The following is a 21,165-nucleotide window of genomic DNA, read 5'->3' on the forward strand; positions in this document are numbered from 1 at the left end:
GCTGCCGCCCGCGGGCAGGCGCGGCCATTTGCCTCGCGCGGCGTCATTAGAGCCGCTCCGCCCGGCCCCCGCGGGCTGGTCAGGGGGGGCGGGGGGGGCCGAGGTCCTGGACGCCACCGGGACGCCACCAGGCCGCCCCGCCCTGGGAGACGCCCAGCCCTCATCAAGTGACCAATATCCCTCCCTAGCGAGCACGCCTTCAGAGGAAAGCAAGGTCCATCCCGCAGCCCGGCGCCAAACCGCCGTCATCTCCCTTCCTGTACTGATCTGTCTCCTCACCCACCCGGAAAAACATAGTCCGCCCCTCTTGTCCTTGTGGAGTAGCTCTGACTTCCAATCAGTGTGCCTGTCTTGGTCCACACCTTTGTCTTTCCCATTTCAAGACTCTAGGATCCACCCAGAGGGTAAAGCAGCTCCAAAAGGAAACCTGCGATAAGCGCGAGAGGGATTCGGAAGAAAGGAACGAGAAGGCGAGGCTGGCGGAGGGACACTGAGGCCCTCTCGCCTACTGCGCATGCGCGCGCGCAGGAACGAGTTCCGGTCTGGCCCAGGCCTGTCTCCTAAAAATAGCCCCGGTGTGGGGATCCGTGCGCGGATGTCCCGGCGAGTCCCGGGCTGAAGGAGGCGTCTCCGGGCGACGCAGAGCGCTGGTGGCGGGTCCTGGCTGCAGCGTGAGTGCGCCCGCCAGCTGCACCGGAGACACGGTGAGGGCCGCAAATGGTGGGGCTGGGTCCTCGGGGCCGGTGGTGTCAGGTCGGCGTTTCGACCCGGGGCCAGACTAGGGCTGAGGGGCGCTGGGGCGGGATGCGGTGTGACCGAGGAGAGGAGCCCGCCGGCCCCAGGGACGCCAGGACAGGGCGGCGTCCGGCTGGCAGGAGGCCGGATCGCAGGCTCGGGGCGCTGGGGCGGGCGGGGTGCCGGGTAGGCGACCAGAGGTGGTGGAGAGGGGTCGGTACCGAGGGGCGAGGCGCCTGGGGAGGTGGGGGCGGGGTGCCCCGAGGGCTGTTCCTGGGACCCAGGGGGTGTCGCGGAGGGACTGGGCAGTGCGGACTCCGCTGGCTGAACCTCCCCGCGCACGCACGGCGTTTGGGGCTGGGGGGCGAGGGTAGACGTCACCTTCTTGAAAGTTGAAGGAGTTCCCTGGAGGCTCGGAGCCTCTCCGGGGCGGAACGCCCGAGCGCCCTTTCCTTCCTTCCTTCCTCCCTGGTTGCCTCCGAGGCCGGGGTCTCCCCGAGGTGATGGACCCCCAGTGTGGGAGGCGTTCTGCGCTGTGGTGGGACTTGAAGAAGTTCCCCCACTTCTGCTTTGGGCGGAGGTTGCTCTAACGGGGCGGAACCTTGAGGTCCGCACGCTCCTTGAGTGTAGATGTCAGTGGCGGGGTCGGTATTGGGGGCCGCGGAGGCGGCCGGGCTGGGGGCACCTGCGGGCGCCGACAGCCGACCCTGCAGGGAAGCGTCGCGGGGAAGGAGGGCGCCGCGTGCCGCCCGGGACGGCCAAGTATCGGCAGACAGACCCCGGCTCGCGGGGAAGGGTTGGCGAGACAGAAACTTTGCCTTGGAGTTCGATTATCAGCTGCGGTGGAGCCGTGAGAATTCCATGGGTCGGTGGCAGAGTGCGGGCTACTTCGGGGACGGGGAGCGTTTCTGAGTCGGGGAGACCGCTCTCCCCGTGGAAGGTGCGGTGGCTGAGCTGGGAAGCGAGCCCGCCTCCTCGGGCCGGCAGGGGGCCGTGTGTGGAGCGGAGGGACCTGCGTTTGCGTTTTCCGAGGGGCTGGGATTCCGGGAACGGCGTTCTCGGACCGGCCTGCTGTGAGGCATGAACGACAGACGGTGCGTGTGTGCTTTCAAACCAATCTTGTCTGATTTTTCTTTCTTTCTTTTTTTAAACGCGGTGTGTTTTCTTTGTGTCTTGTATCACGTCTTACTCCACGAAGAGAAGGTTTTCTTAAACTGTAATTAGGTGTACATTACAGGCACACGAGTACTTTCCCTTTAAGAATCCAGCTGTGTTGTTTTGGCAATGCCGAGTACTCCGGTTGTCAGTTTTAAAATCGGTTACCTTGGCAGTACTTGAACAGTCACTCTGTGGAAGAGGTAAACAAAGTAGCTTTAATTTTTTTTTTTTTTTTGGAAAGGAGAAAATAACTATTGTGCTGTTGTAGCTTTTGTGTGTCCATTTTTTGGTTTGGGTGTATTTTTTTTGTGGGCATATTTTTGGAGGGCTTGGTCCACTCATTTCTTTAACTGTACGATAACTTTTGTTGTAGGAAGAAGTAAAAGATGCTTCCACTAAAGTGGATGCCACTTTTATTTAGTCTTTAGCACTTGAAATGATCACAGGTGACGTGTCAAAATACTAAGATTAGTGTGTTCTGTATGGCGATTCTGGAGTCACTTTGAGTTCTAAGTGAGCATATTGTAAAAAGTTGGGCTGATGGTGTTAAAATGATGAAAGTATTCTGGAGAGCTAAAACTGGGATTTAAATACTTTGTAGACTCGGTCTTGAGATAAACAGTTTGCAAGATTGTTTCCAGTAGAAGCTTAATTGTTAAAGTAGTCAATGTCTTGAATAGTGCCCACCTGAAACAAATTTGCAGATCTCATGTAATTCACATGTGTTTAAAGCTAGGGATTTTTCCACATTGGAACAAATGTGATGAAATTATATTGAACTCAAATTACTTTCCAGGGAAAGTTAAAAAAAAATTAAACTGTTAAGGGACGTGAGTGAGGGGTGGGGGTTGTTCAGTGGAAAGCAAAGAGCTCATTGGGGCTCAGAAATAATCAGTGTCACCGGGTTGAATTTCTGTTGGAGATGATCTCCTTCCATATTCTTAGTTTTTATGTTTCCTTAATAGGCATGTGTGACAAAGGTTGTTTTTGGTAAATGCAATAGGAAATACTCTTTTAAAGGTGTTGAGTGTTGTGGAGTGGTGTTTTGTTTTTTGAAACAATTGCATTATAGCGTTGTATTTTCCATTTAGAATGCCATGCAGGTTAACATTAATTTTATTAATATTCAAGCAGTAGCAACATTACTTCTTTGGTTACCAAGAGAGAAACAGTTACATGTACTCTGAAGGTGGTTAAGTAATTATGGAAATGTTTAATAGAACTTGCTTTTAGCGTTTGAACTGTTTCGCTTACATCTTGAGTAGGTTTGTGTTCTGATTGACAAGGAGGCAGCTGGAAACAAGTTTGTTACTGGGAAGTAGCATGTTGTCAGTTAGGTTTTGGAAAGCCTTTCCCCCCTCCCTTTGCAGTTTTTCATCTGAAAAGGGGACATGCAATGATGATGGTTCTGCATTGTCCGTGGGCATTTCTTCTGCCTGGTAATCAGCCCTCCCTTTGCAGTTTTTCATCTGAAAAGGGGACATGCAGTGATGATGGTTCTGCATTTTCCGTGGGCATTTCTTCTGCCTGGTAATCAGACCATACGCCATCTGTTTTTTTTTTTTTTTTATTTTATTTATTTATCTTTTTAGAGGGGAAGGGAAGGAGAGAGGAAAGAAACATCAATGTATGGTTGCTTCTCAGGCATCCCCTGCAGGGAACTGGCCCCTGCAGGGAACTGGCCCCTGCCGGAAACTGGCCTGCAACCCAAGCATGTGCCCTGACTGGGAATCGAACCGCGATCGTCTGGTTCGCAGGCCCCCTGCTCAATCCACTGAGCTACACACCAGCCAGGTGTTTTTTGCAGGATATACTCATGGTACCTATGAATGTTACAAAGTCCAGCTGAATTTTTTTTAATCAGTGATGGGGCAGTGAACATATTGCTTCATGGGTTGAAAATGATCAGTATTGCTTTTTTCTAGATTAGAAAGAAAATCTGTGAACATTCTTAGTAGATGGAGAAGGGAGTGCCCTCCCAGTGTTTAAGTAATTAGAGAAGTTTAAATGCGGAAAATCACATCCATCTTGCAGTTAGATAACCTCCTTCAAAGGGACAGTTGAACTCGTGCTGATGTGCAAGTCCTCACGAAGGAAGACTCTCAGTGTGTCCTCAGATCTTGGTTCCGATCTCGGCTCTACTGCTGACAAAGTTACAGACATCTGTGAAATCCAAAGGAGTTACACTACCTACCCTTGGAATGGCTAAAATTAAATGAAATAGCAGGTGTGAAACTTTAATGCACTGCCTGAGGCTTCATGTACAAAAACGCATGTTGCCTGAGCTCCCTTTTCTTCCTGCCTCCGTACATCCCTTTCTTCCCAGGAGATGACGCGGGTGCTTTGCCTAATGCTTGTACGTGTAGTGCCTGTGGCCACAGGGCTCCATTTAGTGCGTTAAGTGCAGGAGAATGCACGTGTGTGTTTGGCATACAACACCCCAGCCTTTAAATTCACCGTCAGATTATACGTAAATGTTTAGTTGGCTGTTCTACAGTACGTTTGTGATCTGTAATCATTGTTTTGTTCCAACCTCCATAATCTGCCCAAACATTAAAAAAAGTTATAGAGCTAAATATAAGTATGTTTCTTACTCTTTGGTGAAATGTGTCCTTTAGGAATTACCTGTGTCTTCCAGATACAGTAATTAAAGTTTAAAATTAGAAAAACATTTTTATAACATACCCGGAATAGGTATGTTTTCAAAATAGCTTTTTAGTAGGTAATCTGCAGGATGGGGCAAAAGCAGTTTCACAGTTGTGAGTGTGTGAAACAGTTTGTTCTTTCATTATCATTAGTTGTATTATTTTCCATATGAACAACTGTAAATCTGCTTTTGCCCTACCCTGTATAATTTTTTATACTTTATGCTACCGCTTTGTGGAATGAAATGATTTTATCTGTGTGTGCTTTAACTGTGTCCTCAATAATCTGTGGACCTGTGTCCAATTTATGGTAATTCAGTGTAACTCGTTTGTTAACGTCTTATACATAGCACATGATATATATTGGCACATAGTAGATACTGTATTTTAATACATTTATTTGTTATTTACTGATTTTAATATTTACTCTCATGTACTGAATTTAATTGATATTTATTGAGCTTAATCTTTTATTTAATATCATCTTAGTAATCGCTTGATGAAATTATAGGCATGTAAGTTAAAAAATTAGCTGGTTTCTGAGGTGGAATGCCAATATTTGGACACTGGTGTATGGCAGTGGGTCACTTACTTCTTTAGAGTGTTAACCAGTGGTGCTGGAAGCCAGAGGAGCTGTGAGCATGGGTGGAAACCAGGCTTCTGTCAGACTTCTAATAAACATCAGCCAAGGCACCTCTTCTTATGGTTGCCTCGAATCAGTGCTACTTTTATTTTCTTATACAAAAATATAAACTTTAATCTATGAACCTAACCCCCCCCACCCCCAAACCTTCAATAATAAAGTTAGGTTGTGAGAAATATGTTCGTAGTGAGGGGTAGATTTATACTGCCCGAGCTGGATCCTTTTACCAGGTTATTTTTGTTCCCTGCAGCATGCTTGTGTAGGTTGGTTGACGTGTATTACTTTTGAGACGTGATTTGTGACCCTTGGAACAAAGGGGTCCTCCCCATTGAACCTGGGAAGGTAACTGTTGGCTTATTAAAACAAGGTGCTCTTGCACTGACGACTACTGGGTCCGTCGCCTCTCTCACTTCTGTTCCCCTCCCTAACAATCCAGCTTTTACTTAGAGGTGGAAATCATGCCTCTAAAATTCAGATCTAAATGCCATTCTTTTTTTAAGAAAAGCTTTGAAAGTACAGAAAATTAGTAGAGAGATAGTCACTTAAGGCATAAGAGATGGGGCTTTGAAATCACACTGCCTTAGTTAGAATACCCTCTCTAGGACTCTGTACTCTCTGGCAAGTTCTCAGTCTTTTTGCAGCTTTGTGCATAAAACAGCGATTATAATATTATCTACTTCATAGAGTTGTTGAGATGACTAAAGTGACATGTATTAGGAAGGCTTTCGCACAACGCTTGCTACCTAAAATGCAGTAATTTTTGCTCCCTGCCACTGCTATCGCCATCTGCCATCGCTGTCATTTCAGTCATGGTTCCCTGCATCGTAGGATTCTATCCTGTCTTTCCAGGTTCATTGTCGGCCACTACCCTTCAGTTTCTCTGACCCAGTTAGGGCCAGCTGTTTGCTCTTCCCTGAAAAGGCCGTGAGTGCTGATGATTGCCACTTCTGTCTTTCTAGCCCAGAATTTTCCCTGAGTTTGATGTCCACTTGGGAATCGAGTTGGAATTTCAAACATAGTATTAGCCATAGGACTAAGATACAGCTATTTATTCCTTTCCCCCAATCTTCTTCTTCCCCCTACCCCCAAACATGGTTTGCTGGCTTGTTCTCTCTCAGTAAATGGCAGTACTCGAGTCAGAAACTTAAGCTATCTTTCTAGATTCATTTCTTTTCTCTCAAATCCTATCCATCCACACATTCTGTTGTTCCTTCAGAATTTATCCTGAGCCAATCCACCACTCTTAGTCTTTGCTGCCCCTCTTAATTTCAAGGCATCATTATCGACTTGCATGATTTACTGCGGTAGCTTGTAACAGGGCTTCCTGTTTCTTTTCTTGCTCCTTTTAAGTTCTTTTCATCACACAGCAGCTCCAGGGATTATTTTAGGAGCTAAATCATGTCATTTCTCTGCGTAGAATCTTCCTATGACTTCCCATTCCTCTTGAAATGGAGCCTGTATTCCTTTACTTGGCTGGAATGGCCCTGATCTTTCTCTCCTCACCCTTCTTCCTCTCACCATTCTCCTCCTCAGTCCTTGGATGCCAGCCACAGGGACTCCTCAGTGTTCTTTAAACGCTGTATGTCCTTATTTTAGGGTCTTTTGCACTTTCTGTAATACCTGCTTAACACCTTCTTTGTAAGACTAGAATGTCTTAATCCTTTGGAACTTGGCCAAAATCTCACTTTCTCAGGCAGACCATGCTGTTGTTTAATGTTGTACTTCATTAGTTACTGTCTCACACATCTCATTTATTTCCTTTAAGATACTCATACTGTATACGTAAATTGTTTATTTAGTTATTGCTTACTTAAGATCTTTCTCCAACCTGCATGGAAGCTCCATGCAGGCAGAGGCCTTGCTTGGTAGCTGGGTCTCCAGCCATTGGCCCGCTGCCTGGCACTTGGAAGACAGGAAGTGCCGGACTGAGTGCCTCTGTACCCTCATTTGCGTTGTTGCCCGGAGCGGGCATGCTCCTTTGCTCCGATGCCTATCACACCACTCAGTCTTTAAGTTGTAGCTCAAATGTCATCTGCGACACCAATTTTAATCTCTCTGGACGAAGTTTTTCTCCCTTGCTCTTGATACACTATTTGTAGAATAAATACCATTTTAGACTACTTGGAATATTCCAGTTGATGTCAGTCTTTTCTGCTAGGCTGAGTTCCTACATCAAAGACTGTCTTGCTCTGTTCGTGTGCTCAGTGTTCTCCCGGCTGTCATGGTATATAGTGAATGCTGGAGTTTCCCTAACTACTGGGTGGGCCAAACAGGTTAGTTTTTTCTGTATGATGGCCCCAGTGGTGCTTAGTTGTCTTTTGACTTCATTTGAAACAATTTCGTTAGATTGTATTGTGACAGCTGTCATACCAGCATGCATTAAAGAAACTCACCAAAATTGGTGAATTTTTGTGCAACCTTTTAATATTTAAGATGGAAGAAAATAGGCAATTTTGGCATATTATGCTTTATTATTTCGAGAAAGGCAAAAACGCAACTGAAATGCAAATAAAGATGTGTTCAGTGCATGGGGAAGGTGCAGTGAGTGATTGAATGTGTTGAAAGTGATTTGCGAAATTTCTTGGTACTATCGGCACTTTGGCCAGATAATTCTTTGCCATGGGACTGTTTTATGCATTAGAAAAGGTTTAGCCGCATCCCTGGCTTCTAAACGTGCTAGAAGCCAATAGCGACACTTAGTCAATAAACTCAAAATATCCAGAACAATAAAGTTATTGGTGAAAATGGAAAAATGTGTCTCATGTTTTATGAAAAAAACCCATACACACTTTTTTGGGCAATCTAATAAAATAGCCAATCAAAACTAGTTTTCCCAGTCCGCCTTTAAAAATTATAAAGGTACTTTCCCGACTATAAAATACTATCCTATGAATTTGTATTCATATTAGCATACTATCATCAGCATTCTGGGTCAGGGCGGTGATCTCAGAGCTGTGTAGCACCCGCGGCGTTTCCTGATGTTCCATTTCGCCTTCTGGATGGGCAGTGAGGAGCCATCTCACCGAGGGCTACACATCAGGCTTGAAATGCCTGTCCCTGTAAAAACTGGGTTGAACAGTGCTGTTGGTTACTAGTTGCTCCTTCCTAGCCTGCGTCCCCTCCATGTCCTCCCTTTAGCTTAGCCAACTAATTTTGTGTCACTTCAGAAAGGCTCAGGGGAGGGGACTCTGCAATTTAACACAGTGTCCATGAAATACAACGCTAGTTCAACTGTGCTGCCAACAAAGGTTTACGGAGAGCTTTCGTGGCCGCATTAGGGACCGGACACTATTTGTAATAGTGAAAATCATTCCACACTTTGAGAAGCTGACTTACAAATGGGCCTTTGGAATGTATCCCATTTGCAGGTTGGGGACTACTTTAGCAAAATATTGATTTTGATACTGAAAACCTTTTTCTTAATAGTGTTAACCTTAATTTGACATGGATTATGAAGGGAAAGGAAGAGAAGAATCTGGGAGTTAAGCTCTTGTCGTTTAGAGATGGCTCAGTTACCCAAAGTAGACTTTTAGTATTGGCAAAAGTGTGTTTTGTTTTGTTTCTAACTTTTTGTTTTGGAAAAACCTTAAGAGAAAAGTACATGAATAGTACGGTGAACTTCCATATGCCTGTCACCTCCAGTAACATTTGGCATGTTTGCTTTATTACTTTTTGTATTCCCAGAGTGGCTCCGAAGTCTGGAAGCAGATACTGGTATTCATTTTCTTTGCAGTTTGGTGCTCCTTGAGTCCGTCTTCTGCAGTGGGTCCGAGAGGCTTGCCAGCTGATGTGAGACTACACAGATGCAGGCGGGGGTGGATGGGCACGCCACGTTAACACACGGCGTTAACACGGTGCCTTGATGACAAGGGAACCGCATGTTAGATGCATAAGGTCATTGAACATCTGTCTGTCTTGTAAAGTAATGGCAGGAGCACACTCTACAGATCTCCTTTTGGGTCTTCTCTTTCCTCCTCTTTTTTTCCCTCTTCCTCCTGTAAATATTTTCATCGTTGAACCGTTTGAGAGTGGGTTGCACACAGCAGGATCCTTTACCCCTGATTGCTTCAGGTGATATCCTCGAAGAACAGAGTCCCATTCTTATATACTTATAGTATGATTCAAGAAATTTCATGTTGATACTATCATATACAGTTACTGTTGAAATCTCCATTGTGCCATTTATATATCCTTTAGTAGATTTTTTTCCAATCCACATTATCTATTGCATTATAATGGTCTTTGCATTGTAGGTATCATATCCCTTTTAATCTGAAACAGTCCTTCACTATTTTTCCCTGTTCCCTGACATTAAAAGTATTGGAGAGTCCAGAACCTTTGTTTTGTAGGGTGTCCAGTAGTTTGTGTTTGTCATACTGCTCCTTTGTTGTCAGACTTTGGCTATGCGTCCTTGGCAGGAATCCCATGCAAGTGGTGACGTGGCCTCCCTGAACTGCCTTAGGGGGCAGGGCCATGTCAGTGTGACCCATGGTCGGTGATGTCTACTTGGACCACTTAGCAGGTGTGCCTGCCAGTTTTCTCCTTATAAAGTTACTGTTGTCATCTTCATTATTATTGAACAATTGGTGGAGAGACAATTTGAGACTGTAAATATTCAGTCCTCTGTGAAGTGGTCATATAATAGTTTCACCTTTCATTGATGATTCTTGCCTAAGTCAATTATCAATTACACAATGGTTCCAAAATTGTGTTTTTGTATTATTCCTTCCACTTTTATTAGTTGGCATTTTATTCCATTGTAAAGACCAACTTTCCCTTTTTGTTTGCTTATTTGATACCAATGTAAGTGCAAATGCTCTTGCTGTGAGTGCGGTATTCATTTGCATGTTCCACCTTCACTCACATTTCCTTCAGCTTAAGTCATTGATTGCTTTCACCTCTTCCTGTCATTTTTGGAGCACGTCCTTCTTCTGGGACAAAAAGTTATTCTAGACTCATCCTCTGCCTTTCCTACAGCTGTCTTAGACACAGCCACTTCTTCTGGGAGTTCTGGTCTCTCTTATTGCGCGGGGCATTGAGACACGCAGAACTGGGCAGTAGACTGCTTGATGGTAGCACATTTTAGAGCCCTCGCAGCTGGCCAAGCTAAAAAATTCTGAGTGATTCCTTGGGCAGTAGATTGTAATTTCTCTGTATATTCCTGAAACTCCTTAGGAGAAAGTCTTTTCCTTTGAAAATGTTAACAATTTAAATGACTGCTTTCACTTAATTTTTCTGTTTAATTTTGTGATGGTTGGGTGTTGTTTTCCAACACACTTTAAGCTTCTTGGGAGTAAGAATCCTATTTGATGTTTCTTCACGTATTCAGTGAGTGTGTTCCACAGGGCCTTGAGTATAGTTGATACCTATGTTGTTTATAACATATAATTATATAAATGACTCAGTCAGTATTATCTTTATTACTCCTATACCATAATTAAATATTCTTATATTATAACACTTAGGTAATTTTGGATTCTTTAAAGTGAATTGGTGATTCATTTGTTCTGTTTTTAGTAACTCTGCTATCCTAGAAGAAGTGAAAAACTTTAATGTTTTTCCACTTCAAAATTTAAAATGCTAATTTCTGAGATTAAAGTATGTAATTAAAGAACATCAAAATGCCTAACCTTGGCATTGCTGTTTTATAGTGTTTTGTTCTTTAGCCGGTAATAACCTCTCTGGGCATCACTTTAATTAATAAAATTAGTTGATAGCTAGATCCTTCTTAACTTTAAATGCTTTATACCTAATTAACATCGAATTGTTTATGAAAGTAAAATTAAGTGCCACAAAGTATAGTGGGAAGAATAGTGTGCTCCTAAGCCAGGACTCGTTGGGTGTTGAGTCTCTGCGATGTAGTTTACAGTAAGGGTCGTTACCATATGCGCTCAGTACACTGGGCTGGGTGGCGAGCCCTCCCAATGACCAGGCTTGGCTTTCACAGTCCTACAGGTGGGAGTGTGGTTGTATCTATGTTTGTAGTCCCCTTTGTTGTGTGCTTGACGGGGGCAGTGCAGAGTTCTCCAGGAACACAAGGGGCAATTCACCCAGTTTAACTGTGACAGAAAAATTTATTCCCTGGGAAGTGACACCTTCACTTTAGGCTGGAGCCAGCAGAGTGAACAGGACGGCTTTGTGAAGAGAGACGGTGGTGTTCACCAGGGCCCAGTTAAGGACAGAGATACACTGAGAGAGCTTGAATTAATTGCCCGGGGAAACTTAGAGTTCAAGTGTGGGTGGGTCAGTGCAGGAGAGGGCAGGGTCGGGGAAGATGGGCTGAGGGAGGCAAACATGGGCCAAGTTGTGAAGAGCCCTTAAGCTATATAAGCTATATAAGCTATATAAAGCTATATAAAGCTATATATAAGCTATACAGAGGAATCTGTGCTTCATCCTGGGGCAAATGGGAGCATCTTAAGCCTGGAAGGAGACTGATTAAAAGGATAATACTGATTGCACTGTGGAGAGTTCTTTGGAGAGGGCTAAAACTAGAAGGCAGGGACAGTAGAGGGTGTTACAGTTCTTGATTGTTAAAAGGGGTGAGGTGGCCTGGAGTACCACGGTGGGATGAGGACTGAGAAAATCGGTGACTCTGAGAGATGCAGGAGGTGGAATGAGAGGACTCAGTGAGGGAGGGCACGTGGAAGGTGGAAGGAAAAGAGTCAGGGGTGCAGATGGGGTGTCTGGGCAACTGAGGGAACCAAGGGCAGCTCACTCANGTAGAGGGTGTTACAGTTCTTGATTGTTAAAAGGGGTGAGGTGGCCTGGAGTACCACGGTGGGATGAGGACTGAGAAAATCGGTGACTCTGAGAGATGCAGGAGGTGGAATGAGAGGACTCAGTGAGGGAGGGCACGTGGAAGGTGGAAGGAAAAGAGTCAGGGGTGCAGATGGGGTGTCTGGGCAACTGAGGGAACCAATGGGCAGCTCACTCACAAGGAAGCACAGGAGGAGGGGCAGGCTTGCGGAGATGATGCAGTCCCTCGTGGGAGAGTGCCTGGGCGGATGAAGGGGTATGTCAGGGAGTGGGGTGTGCAGTTTACTACCAGAGTGGACAGGTCCTGGTCATGACGAGGCCCAGCCATTTGGCTCGGAAATGGATGTTTGGAGAGGAGTGGAGGCGAAGATGTGAAGCCGGTAGGGAACTGAGGGGGTTTATCTATCTATCTATTAAGTGTAAGGAGAAGGCTCACTGTTAACTCGTTCTTCTCTTGTCTTTGTGATCTGGATGCTTTTGAGAGTACCAGTTCTTACAGTTTAGAATGTTTTTTAGTTTGCTTGGGTTGGTTTGATGCTTTGTTATGATTCATGTGGGATTTTGCACTCTGGCTGTAACGCCAGAAGAGTAATGGTATTATACCAGGAGGTGCATTTTATATCAGCGGGTACATGATGTCAGTGTCTTGTTACCGGGGACGTTGATTTTGCTCGCATGATGTAGGTGGCCTCTACTGGTTTCTTCATTGTGAAGTTGTTTTTTCTCTTTGGAGATGTTATTTGGGGGGAGAGTCTGTGTTAAATGTCCTGTTTCCCTTCAGACTTTGACCCACTCGTTTTAGCATCCATCAGTGGAATTTACTACAGCAGTTATTTCTGTCATGTTTACTTAGTGGTGATTTTGTCGTTTTTTTTCCCTTCATTTGCCAGCTGAAAGTCTTTGATAAAGAAGAGTTGTCCCTTCTCTGCCATTTATTTATTTAGTCACTTACTTATATTAGTACAGACCCAAAGATATTTTATTTTGTAGGTTATAATGTTATACTGTCATTATTTATTTTATTGCTCAGATCATCCAGCTTTGGCCATTGAGAGCTCCTCTGGTTGACTCCTGTGTCCTTTTGACCTCTCTTCATTCTTTCTAAAGAACTTCCTAGTTTCTGCTACTGTGAGAGATTCCATCCAGGCTCAACTTGAGTTTACCTGGCCCAATCCTGTGGTTGTCTTCTTTCCCAAAGAGCACTGGCTTTTATTGGAGGGGAGCAGTTAGACATCAAGATCTGGGCACTGGGTGTGCTCATCGCTACCGAGGTGTCATTGTTTCTAGGCCTTCTCTGTAGAGCTAAGGGTTACACATGTGTGTGTGTATGTTCACATGTACAGTCAGTTCTGTGATAGGGCCTGTGTGTTCTAAATTCACCGGGCCTGTGCAGCACATACCACAGGGCTGCCTGGGACCGCTGGGTTGGTGGGAGCGTCGGCCCGCACACCAAAAGATGAGGGTTCTGTCCCCAGTTGGAGCACATACAGGAGGCAACTGATCGATGTCTGTCTGTCTGTCTGTCTGTCTCTCTCTCTCTCTCTCTCCCCCTCTCCCTCTCTCTCCCCCTCTCTCCCTCCCTTCCTTCCTCTGTCTAAAGTCAGTAGACATATCCTCAGGTGAGGACTAAAAAAAAAATAACACAGGGCTAATGGGATTGATGGAGTTAGGGGAACAAACTAAAAAACTTTGTCAGTGACACATTGAAAAGAAAGAATAGGAACCTAATAACCTATTTAGACATGTCAAATGGCTAAGCAATACCTAAATGTGTAGCAAATACAGTATTTCACTGTGATAAAAAACATAAGTTTGCTTATGTGAGTGAGTGTCTGAAGGGGTGTAAGTTACTGTGAAGTAACCTTGCTGGGTCCTGTTGTCCCCATAACCAAGGCTGTGGTTCACTCTCCATCCGGGCACATGCAAGAATCAACCAATGAAAGTATAAATAAGTGGAACAACAAACTGATGTTTCTTTCCCTCGCCCTCTACAATCAATAAATTAAAAAAAAACTTATTGTGGAGTTGTGGATAGGGAGTTATCTCAGATCAGATGAAGCGTAACAGCAGGTGTGGATGGCCGTGGCTACACCTGGTGGATGGTGGACTGTGGTAGCTCGTTTTCATTTGAGTCAGTTCTCCCATGGGTGACTTGCAATTTGTTCCTCACTTCAGTAATAATTTTTAAGTTTTTCCCATGTCTTTTTGGAATTCAGCCAGCTTTTTGGTATTTGGTCCATTTTTGTTTTTAATGTTTGAATATCTGATTCACAGTGGTTTTCATATCCTCAAATACTTGTTTGAGTATATTTAATTGTGTTTGGAGTATGACTTACCTATTTTTCCTGCTTTGAGGTTGTTTTGGGTAGGGGGTGTTCCTCTTTTGATATGTGTCAAATTCTTGATTTTCTGGATTTTACCTTTCCTTTGTGTGTGTTTTACAGTATTCCTAGATTATGGGGTGCCCTCTTCTGTCAGTATACAGCTGGCCAGTGGTCATGCGACGTCCTGTGTTGCAGTTCTCTTTGGTCTTCCAGCAGCTTAGATTTTCTCCTCTTTCTTTTTCCCTTTACTCTCCGTTTGCCAAAGGGTATGTTCCCCTTCCTTTTGCCTGTTTTCTTCACCAGAAGCTGTGTGTCGCAAAGTTGTGCCCCTCTGCGTGGCAGGCGGCAGCCTGCTCCTTCGGGTCACCAGAACTGTGAACCTCTCTTCCCAGTGCTGGTGCCCCAGACACGTTTCCAGTGTCTTTGGATTCAGAGTGAGTTTGATATTTTGAGTGCTCCTTGCAAATGCCCTTAGGCCCCTTTGCTAGCCTCCTTGCCACCAAGCCTTGTGGCTGAGTAGGCTTAAGAGGGGCTGCCTTGGGACATCAAATGCTGGAATTTGGCGAATTTTCTGTTTTCATTCGCAGCTATTTTGCAGTATCAGCGTTCTTTGTCTTTAGGGTATGCTGAAAGTGTGGTTTTGTGTAGAATTTTCTTTTCCTTTGTTTTTTCATATGGTTTAGGGAAGTATTTTTGGAGTTACTTAGATATTCTGTGACCATTGTTCTCAAAAAAGTCTCTACTTTTGGGGGAGAGTGAGTGGGAACCTATTGATTTATGCCAGTGATTTTCCCCTGGTGCACCGTAGCACACCAGTGTGCTGCATGTTTAAGACATGGAGCGCCTGAGACTGTTTGGTCAGGGCCACTGACCTCTTTTCCCTTAGATTGTCCAATTAAAAAAATGACCACAGCCAACACATCAAGAGCCGCCTGGTGTGAATGAATCAAAATTACACCTATTTTTTATCAGATCAGCAAAAAGTGTATTTGTTATTGTGCTGCAGAATTTTAGTAACTAGTTTATGTGCGCCTCAAGGTGGAAAAGGTTGAAAGTCGCTGATTTATGGCTGTCAGTGCTACAAAGCTTTTAGTTAAGAAGAGACACGGGCAGTCACCTCCCAGTGGAGGGCTAGGTGCTCCAGAGCGTCCCTTGTCTGAGAAATAAACGAACTACATACAAGGGCTCTGACTGCAGTTTGCTGGCACGCAAACGCAGGTTCTGGGCGGCTGCAGCAGCCGCAAGTGCTTTCTTCTCCGAAGCACGGCTGTTAACTCGCAGGTTTGTTTCTACAACGTGTAATGGAAGTAAATGCCTTGGTATTATTACAGCGCGAATGAGTGGTAGGCCTAGATTCAGCCACGGGCTTCTTTGGTATGTCTTTATTCTAATGGCAATTAACATGTGAAGTTTTCAGAAAAGTTAACTTCTAAATTTAGGATTTAACTGATATTAACTTCTTTGAAAGTTAAGCCCCATGTACTTTTAGAAATTATTTTTCTATCCTCTTATAGTTTTCTCAGTTTTATTTTATGACCTTGATAATTGCCCTTTGATTTTAATAAATGGTTAAGTGTGGGTTATTCCCTGACTCTCTACGCCTTACTTCGTGTAATGAGGTGGCATTATGTCTGTCTTTTGTAGCTTGAGCTAATTGGTCCTCTGTCTTTCATGCTTTTTAACATGAGAAATTTAACAAAAAGTTGGAATTATACGCGGGAGTACTTTATGATTGGTTTCTAGAATTTAGTTGTTTAACACATTTACCTTAAGCATTTCTTCTTGTAGAATTAAAAACTTTTTCGTCAGTGTTTTATGTTGTTGGAGGAGAAATGGACTTGTATTTCTTTAAACAAGAGCAGAAGCTATGTGAAGACGTGCCGGGCCTCCTGGGAAGTTCAGGGACATGGATGGAGGTGGCAGGGCTCGGGGGACAGTGGGCCTTCTTGGCTTTGGTGCACTACCTTCCCTACCCAGGGTTGTGTAAGAGCCCGGCTTTTACGCCTTACTCAGGCTGGGGCTGTGCTGTATTCCCGTGGACAGGATTAGTCTTGCCTTTCTCTTATCTTCCCCCCGCTTTTTTTGTCACGCTAAACTCAAATGCTTTCCTGTTTTCGAGGTTGTGCGTAATCGTGTTGTGCCCGGCTGTCTGTCCTGCGCTCTGCTTTGCTCTTTTTGTTCACACCTACTCAGGTTTGTGTCATGTTCCTTTCTTACCTCCTGTGATCGGAACAGCCCCTGGGTGCTGAAAAATCACTGTCTTCTTTTAAGTGCTTGCCTCTGAAATTTTACTGACTTCAAGATATTGTTTCTTGTGACTTAGTATTTAAGATGCTTATGAATCTTTGTAAGGCCTTAGCAGTATTTTTTTTCAGGTTTAGTATTAGATATTAAATGACTGCAAATATCATCCAAATCTTCCAGTTTGGCTTTTGCTATAATGTTTGACTTTGTTTTTGTGAACTAAGTGACGGTTTTTTTTTTTTAAATAGGAATGTTGTTAATGAATTGATTCCCACTGACATTCAAGTGTTCCATCTGTCCATTTTCTGGGTTATTTCTTCACGATTGTACTGCCCCTTTAACAAGTAATTATAACTATAGTGATGATGATGCTAATTAAAAAAACAGCCCAAGTGACTAGTTACCACTTACTGAGCTCAGACTGTACGCTAGGCACTGCGCTAAGCACGTTATATGCTTATTTAATGCTCACAACTAAATTCAGGAAGGTTGTGGAATGTTACTATAGTGTGGGTGAAGACACCAAGACTTAAAGAATGATGCTCATTGTCCTTGGTCTGAAATTGGTGAAGTCGGAACCGTATGCTGGTATGCAGAGCTTTTGGTGTTGAGGTCTGGCTTTCACAATGTGTGAATTTTGGGTTTTTGTGTGTTCTCTGGTGGTGGCTCAGAAATTTGCAGATTTATTCCTAAGTGGGATCATACAATATGTACTCTCTAGTGTTTGGCTTTCTCTCTGACCAAGACGTTTCTGTGACTGGTTCATGTGTGTGTCCTATCAGTAGTTTGTTCCGTTTTATGTCTATACTGCAACTTCTCTGTCCACCTTTCGTGGACGTTTTGGTTGTTTCCAGTTGGGAGCCGTCATGAGTAAAGCTCCCGTGTGCATTTGAGTACAAGCCTTGGTGTGGACATAAGCTTTCATTATTCTTGAGCAGATACCAAGGAGTGGGATTTCTGGGATGTGTTAAGTGTACTTTTCACCGCGCAAGAAACTGTGAAACTGCTTCCCGAAGTAGTTACGTAATTTTACAGCCCCACCAGCAATGAGAGTTGCAGTTTCTCCATGTCTTCAGCAGCACTTTGTGTTGTCAGCCTCCTTAGGGTCTGCTGTTCTAGTGAAAATACACCAGTCGCCTCCTTATCCATGGGGTTGGAGCGGGGCACACATTCCAAGACCTCCAGTGGGTGTCTGAAGCCAGGGATGATACTGGACTTACATATACGATGTTTTTTTTCTTTGATTACTTACAAATTACTTACAGTAAGAGATTAGTAACAATAACTAACAACAGTTCTGACAATGTACTTTAATAAAAGTTATGTAGTGCAGTCTTTCTCAAAATACCCTATTGTAGTATACTTACCTTTTCACTCAAAGGACGCACTTCAGGGCTTCTCTCTGGGGCCACTGCTAAGTGAAACGAGGGTCACTTGAGCACAGGCTGTGATATCTGGCAGCCTCAGGATGACTGATGGGCAGGTAGGGCATATGGTGTGGCTGGTTCACGGCCCAGGCGGAGCTGAGCTGGACAGTGTGAGACTTCATCACCCTGCTCAGAGTACTGTGTGTTTCATGCAGTTTGCTTTTGGAATTTTTCATTTAGCATTTTTCAGACTGTGACTGAAACCCCAGAAAGTGGAATCACGGCTAAGTGGGGACTACTGCACACTGGCATCTCAATTGTAGTTTTAATTTGTATTTCTTTGATGAGTGATGATGATAAACATTTTTTATTTACTTGCTGGTTATTCATGTGTCTTCTTTGGTAAAATGTCCAAATCTTTTCCTCATTTTAAATTAGGTTGTTTGCCTTCCTATTACTAAACTATAAGGCATCTTTATATATTCTGGGTAGAAGTTACTATTTTTTTCCATTCTCACCATTGTAGAACATTTTCTACCATGTGTGGCTTGATTTTTATCTTCTTACGGTGTCTTGGGAAAAGCGGAAGGTTTTATTTTTGATAAAGTGCTGTTTGTCAGTTTTTTCATTTATAGGACTTGTTTTTTGTGGCCTTCGTGATACATCTTTGCCTTACATGTGACAGTGGACTTTTTTGTTGTTGTCATGTGTTTACATTTGGAAGTTTCACAGTTTAGCTTTTACATAGGTCTGTGGTCCTTTTGAATTAATTTCTGTGAATGGTATGAGGTAATATCAAGATTCATCTATTCTTGCACCGTTTGTCGATAGGCTTTTCTTTTCCTGTGGAATTACCTTGGCACCTTTGTTGAATTCAAATGACCATATGCATGTGAAGTTGTTTCTGGATTCTCTATTCTGTTCCATTGATTTATGCCCCCCCCCACCTTATTTTGTTTTAAGCACAGCATGTGGTATACTCCAATCTTTATTTTTTTTACAAAATTGTTTTAACTATAATACATTGGAATAACCTTTGTCAGTTGCTACAAGAATGCTTGCCGGGATTTTGATTGGGAGTGTGTTGAATCTGCAGATCAGTTTGGGGAGAATCAGTGTCACAATAATAATGGTTGAGCATTGTGATCTATGAATGTTGATCTCTCTCTCTTCCTAATTTCCCTCGGCAGTGTTTTCTAGTATTCAGGTTAATAGTCTTGCATGTATATTGTTACATTTGTCTTTACATAATTCATACTTTTGTTGCTAAGGCGAATGGTATTTTATAAAAGTATAGTTTTGCATTTGTCATTACTTGTACATAGAAATATGACTTTAAAAATTTTTTGATCTTGTATGCTACACCCTTTCAAAACCAGCTTTTTAGTTCCAGTACTTTATTGCAGATTTTTTGGGGTTTCCTGTGTATTGTCATGTCATGCACAAAAAGAAGCTGTTTTCTTTCTCTCTTTGCAATCTCATGCCTGTCTTTCTCTTTCCTACATCATTGCATTTGTCAGGACCTCCATCCAGTGAAATGGTGACTAGATATGGTTAGACTGAGTGAGTACCCATGCCTTGTTTCCAGTCATGGCGGGGATGGATGTTGTCTGTTACTATTAAGTGTGATGTTATCTGTAGGTTATTTATTTATTTATTTATTTTTAAAGATTTTATTTATTTATCTTTAGAGAGGAAGGGAAAGAGAGAAATATCAATGTACGGTTGCTTCTCGTGAGTCCCCTGCTGGGAACTGGCCTGCAACCCAGGCATGTGCCCTGACTGGGAATCGAACCGCAATCGTGTGGTTCGCAGTATGCTGACCTCTTTAAATGTGGGAAATGTTTTCCCATTTCCTAAAAGAGTTTGTAGAAGACTGATTGTATCTTTAGATGTTAGAAGAATTCACAAGGGGAGCCATCTGGGTCTGGAGTTTTCTTTGTGGGAAGCCTTTTTATTTTGAATACAATGTGTCTATTAAATAGAGGGTTATTTAGACTTCTTTTGTGTCAGTTTTGATAATGTGCATGTTTCAACAAGTTTTGTCTATTTCCTTTGTCAAATTTATTAGCTAAAATTGTCCTTAGTATTATCTTACTATGCTTTTACTATTCAAAATACCTCTCTTTCAGTTCTAATGTCGGTAATTTGTGTCTTCCCTTTTCTGGTCTTGACCAGTCTAGCTAGGGCTTCTGTTCAAAGAACCAGCTTTTGTTTTCATTGATTTTTCTCTACTGTTTATCTCTGATCTATTACACCAATTACTACTTTTATCATTTCCTTACCCCTGTGTTTTTTTCACTTAGCTTCCCTAAGGTGGAAGCTAATTTAGAACAATAATGTTAAACTTTTAGTCTTTTCTAACATAAATACTTAAAATTGTACATTTCTAAGTATCCTTAGCTCCACCTCACATTTTTAGATAATGTGTTTTTGTTGTCACTCAGTTCAAAGTATTTTCAAATTTCTCTCATGATTTCTTTGACCTTCGAGTTTTTGGAAGGTTAATTTCCAAATACTTTGAAAAATGTCTAATATTTTTCTGTTATTGGCCTTTAATTTTATTCTTTCATGGCTAGAAAACCACTTTTATATTATTTCAGTTCTTATATTTTTCTTTGTGTCTTATTTTATGGTGCAGTGTGTGTATGTGCTCTTAGGTCAGGCTGGTTCATAGTGTTGTTCAGGTCTCCTCCGTCTTCCCTAATTTTCTTTCTGCTTGTCTTACCAGTTGTGAGGGAGCATTGAAACCTTCGGCTGTAATTATATAGATTTATCGCTTCTCCTTTTATTTCTGTCAGTATTTGTTTAGGTATTTTAAAATTAGTATTGGCTGCCTGCATACTGAGGATTATGTTGGATTTCCAATAACTTGACAGGTTACGGAGTATGATGTATGTCACTTTTCATACCTGTAATGCTCATTCTCCTGCAGTCTGCTCTGTGGAACACAGGGACTCCAGCTTTCTGAAGATTTATGTGTGTGTGTGTGTGTGTGTGTGTGTGTATGTATGTATGTGGTATACCCTTTTCTATTTTATGGTTCACCTGTCTATTGAACATATTGAAAGTTAACCTATCTATTGATCATGTTGAAAGTTAGTATCTTTAACCAATTTAACAGTGTCTGCTTTTAGTCTGATAGTCTTTACCTTTTAATTGGGACATTTGACCATATATGTTTAGTGTAATTTGTAGAGTTGGGTCTGAGTCTACTGTCTGCTATGTTGTTGTTGTTGTTGTTCTTTTTTCCTTTTTCTGTCTCTTTTCCTATCTTTTTTTTTTGGATT

At 43.1% G+C, this 21,165-nt stretch overlaps 1 protein-coding gene across 7 annotated transcripts in view; it reads left to right on the plus strand.

Moving 5' to 3' along the window:
* Window positions 1–206: 206 nt before the first annotated feature.
* The window catches only part of MEF2A (myocyte enhancer factor 2A), a 104,543-nt gene continuing 83,584 nt past the window's right edge, over window positions 207–21,165 (plus strand). For 4 of the 7 annotated variants that reach the window (XM_037053727.1, XM_037053725.1, XM_037053734.1 and 1 more), the window contains exon 1: window positions 207–704. The gene's annotated coding sequence lies outside the window, so the exon portion shown is untranslated. The remainder of the gene's footprint in view (window positions 705–21,165) is intronic. The other 3 variants (XM_037053731.1, XM_037053732.1, XM_037053733.1) reach the window with 3 other exon arrangements.

This window comes from Sturnira hondurensis, unplaced genomic scaffold (assembly GCF_014824575.4).
Source record: "Sturnira hondurensis isolate 20B ecotype Veracruz unplaced genomic scaffold, ASM1482457v3 Scaffold0007865, whole genome shotgun sequence".
NCBI lineage: Eukaryota > Metazoa > Chordata > Mammalia > Chiroptera > Phyllostomidae > Sturnira > Sturnira hondurensis.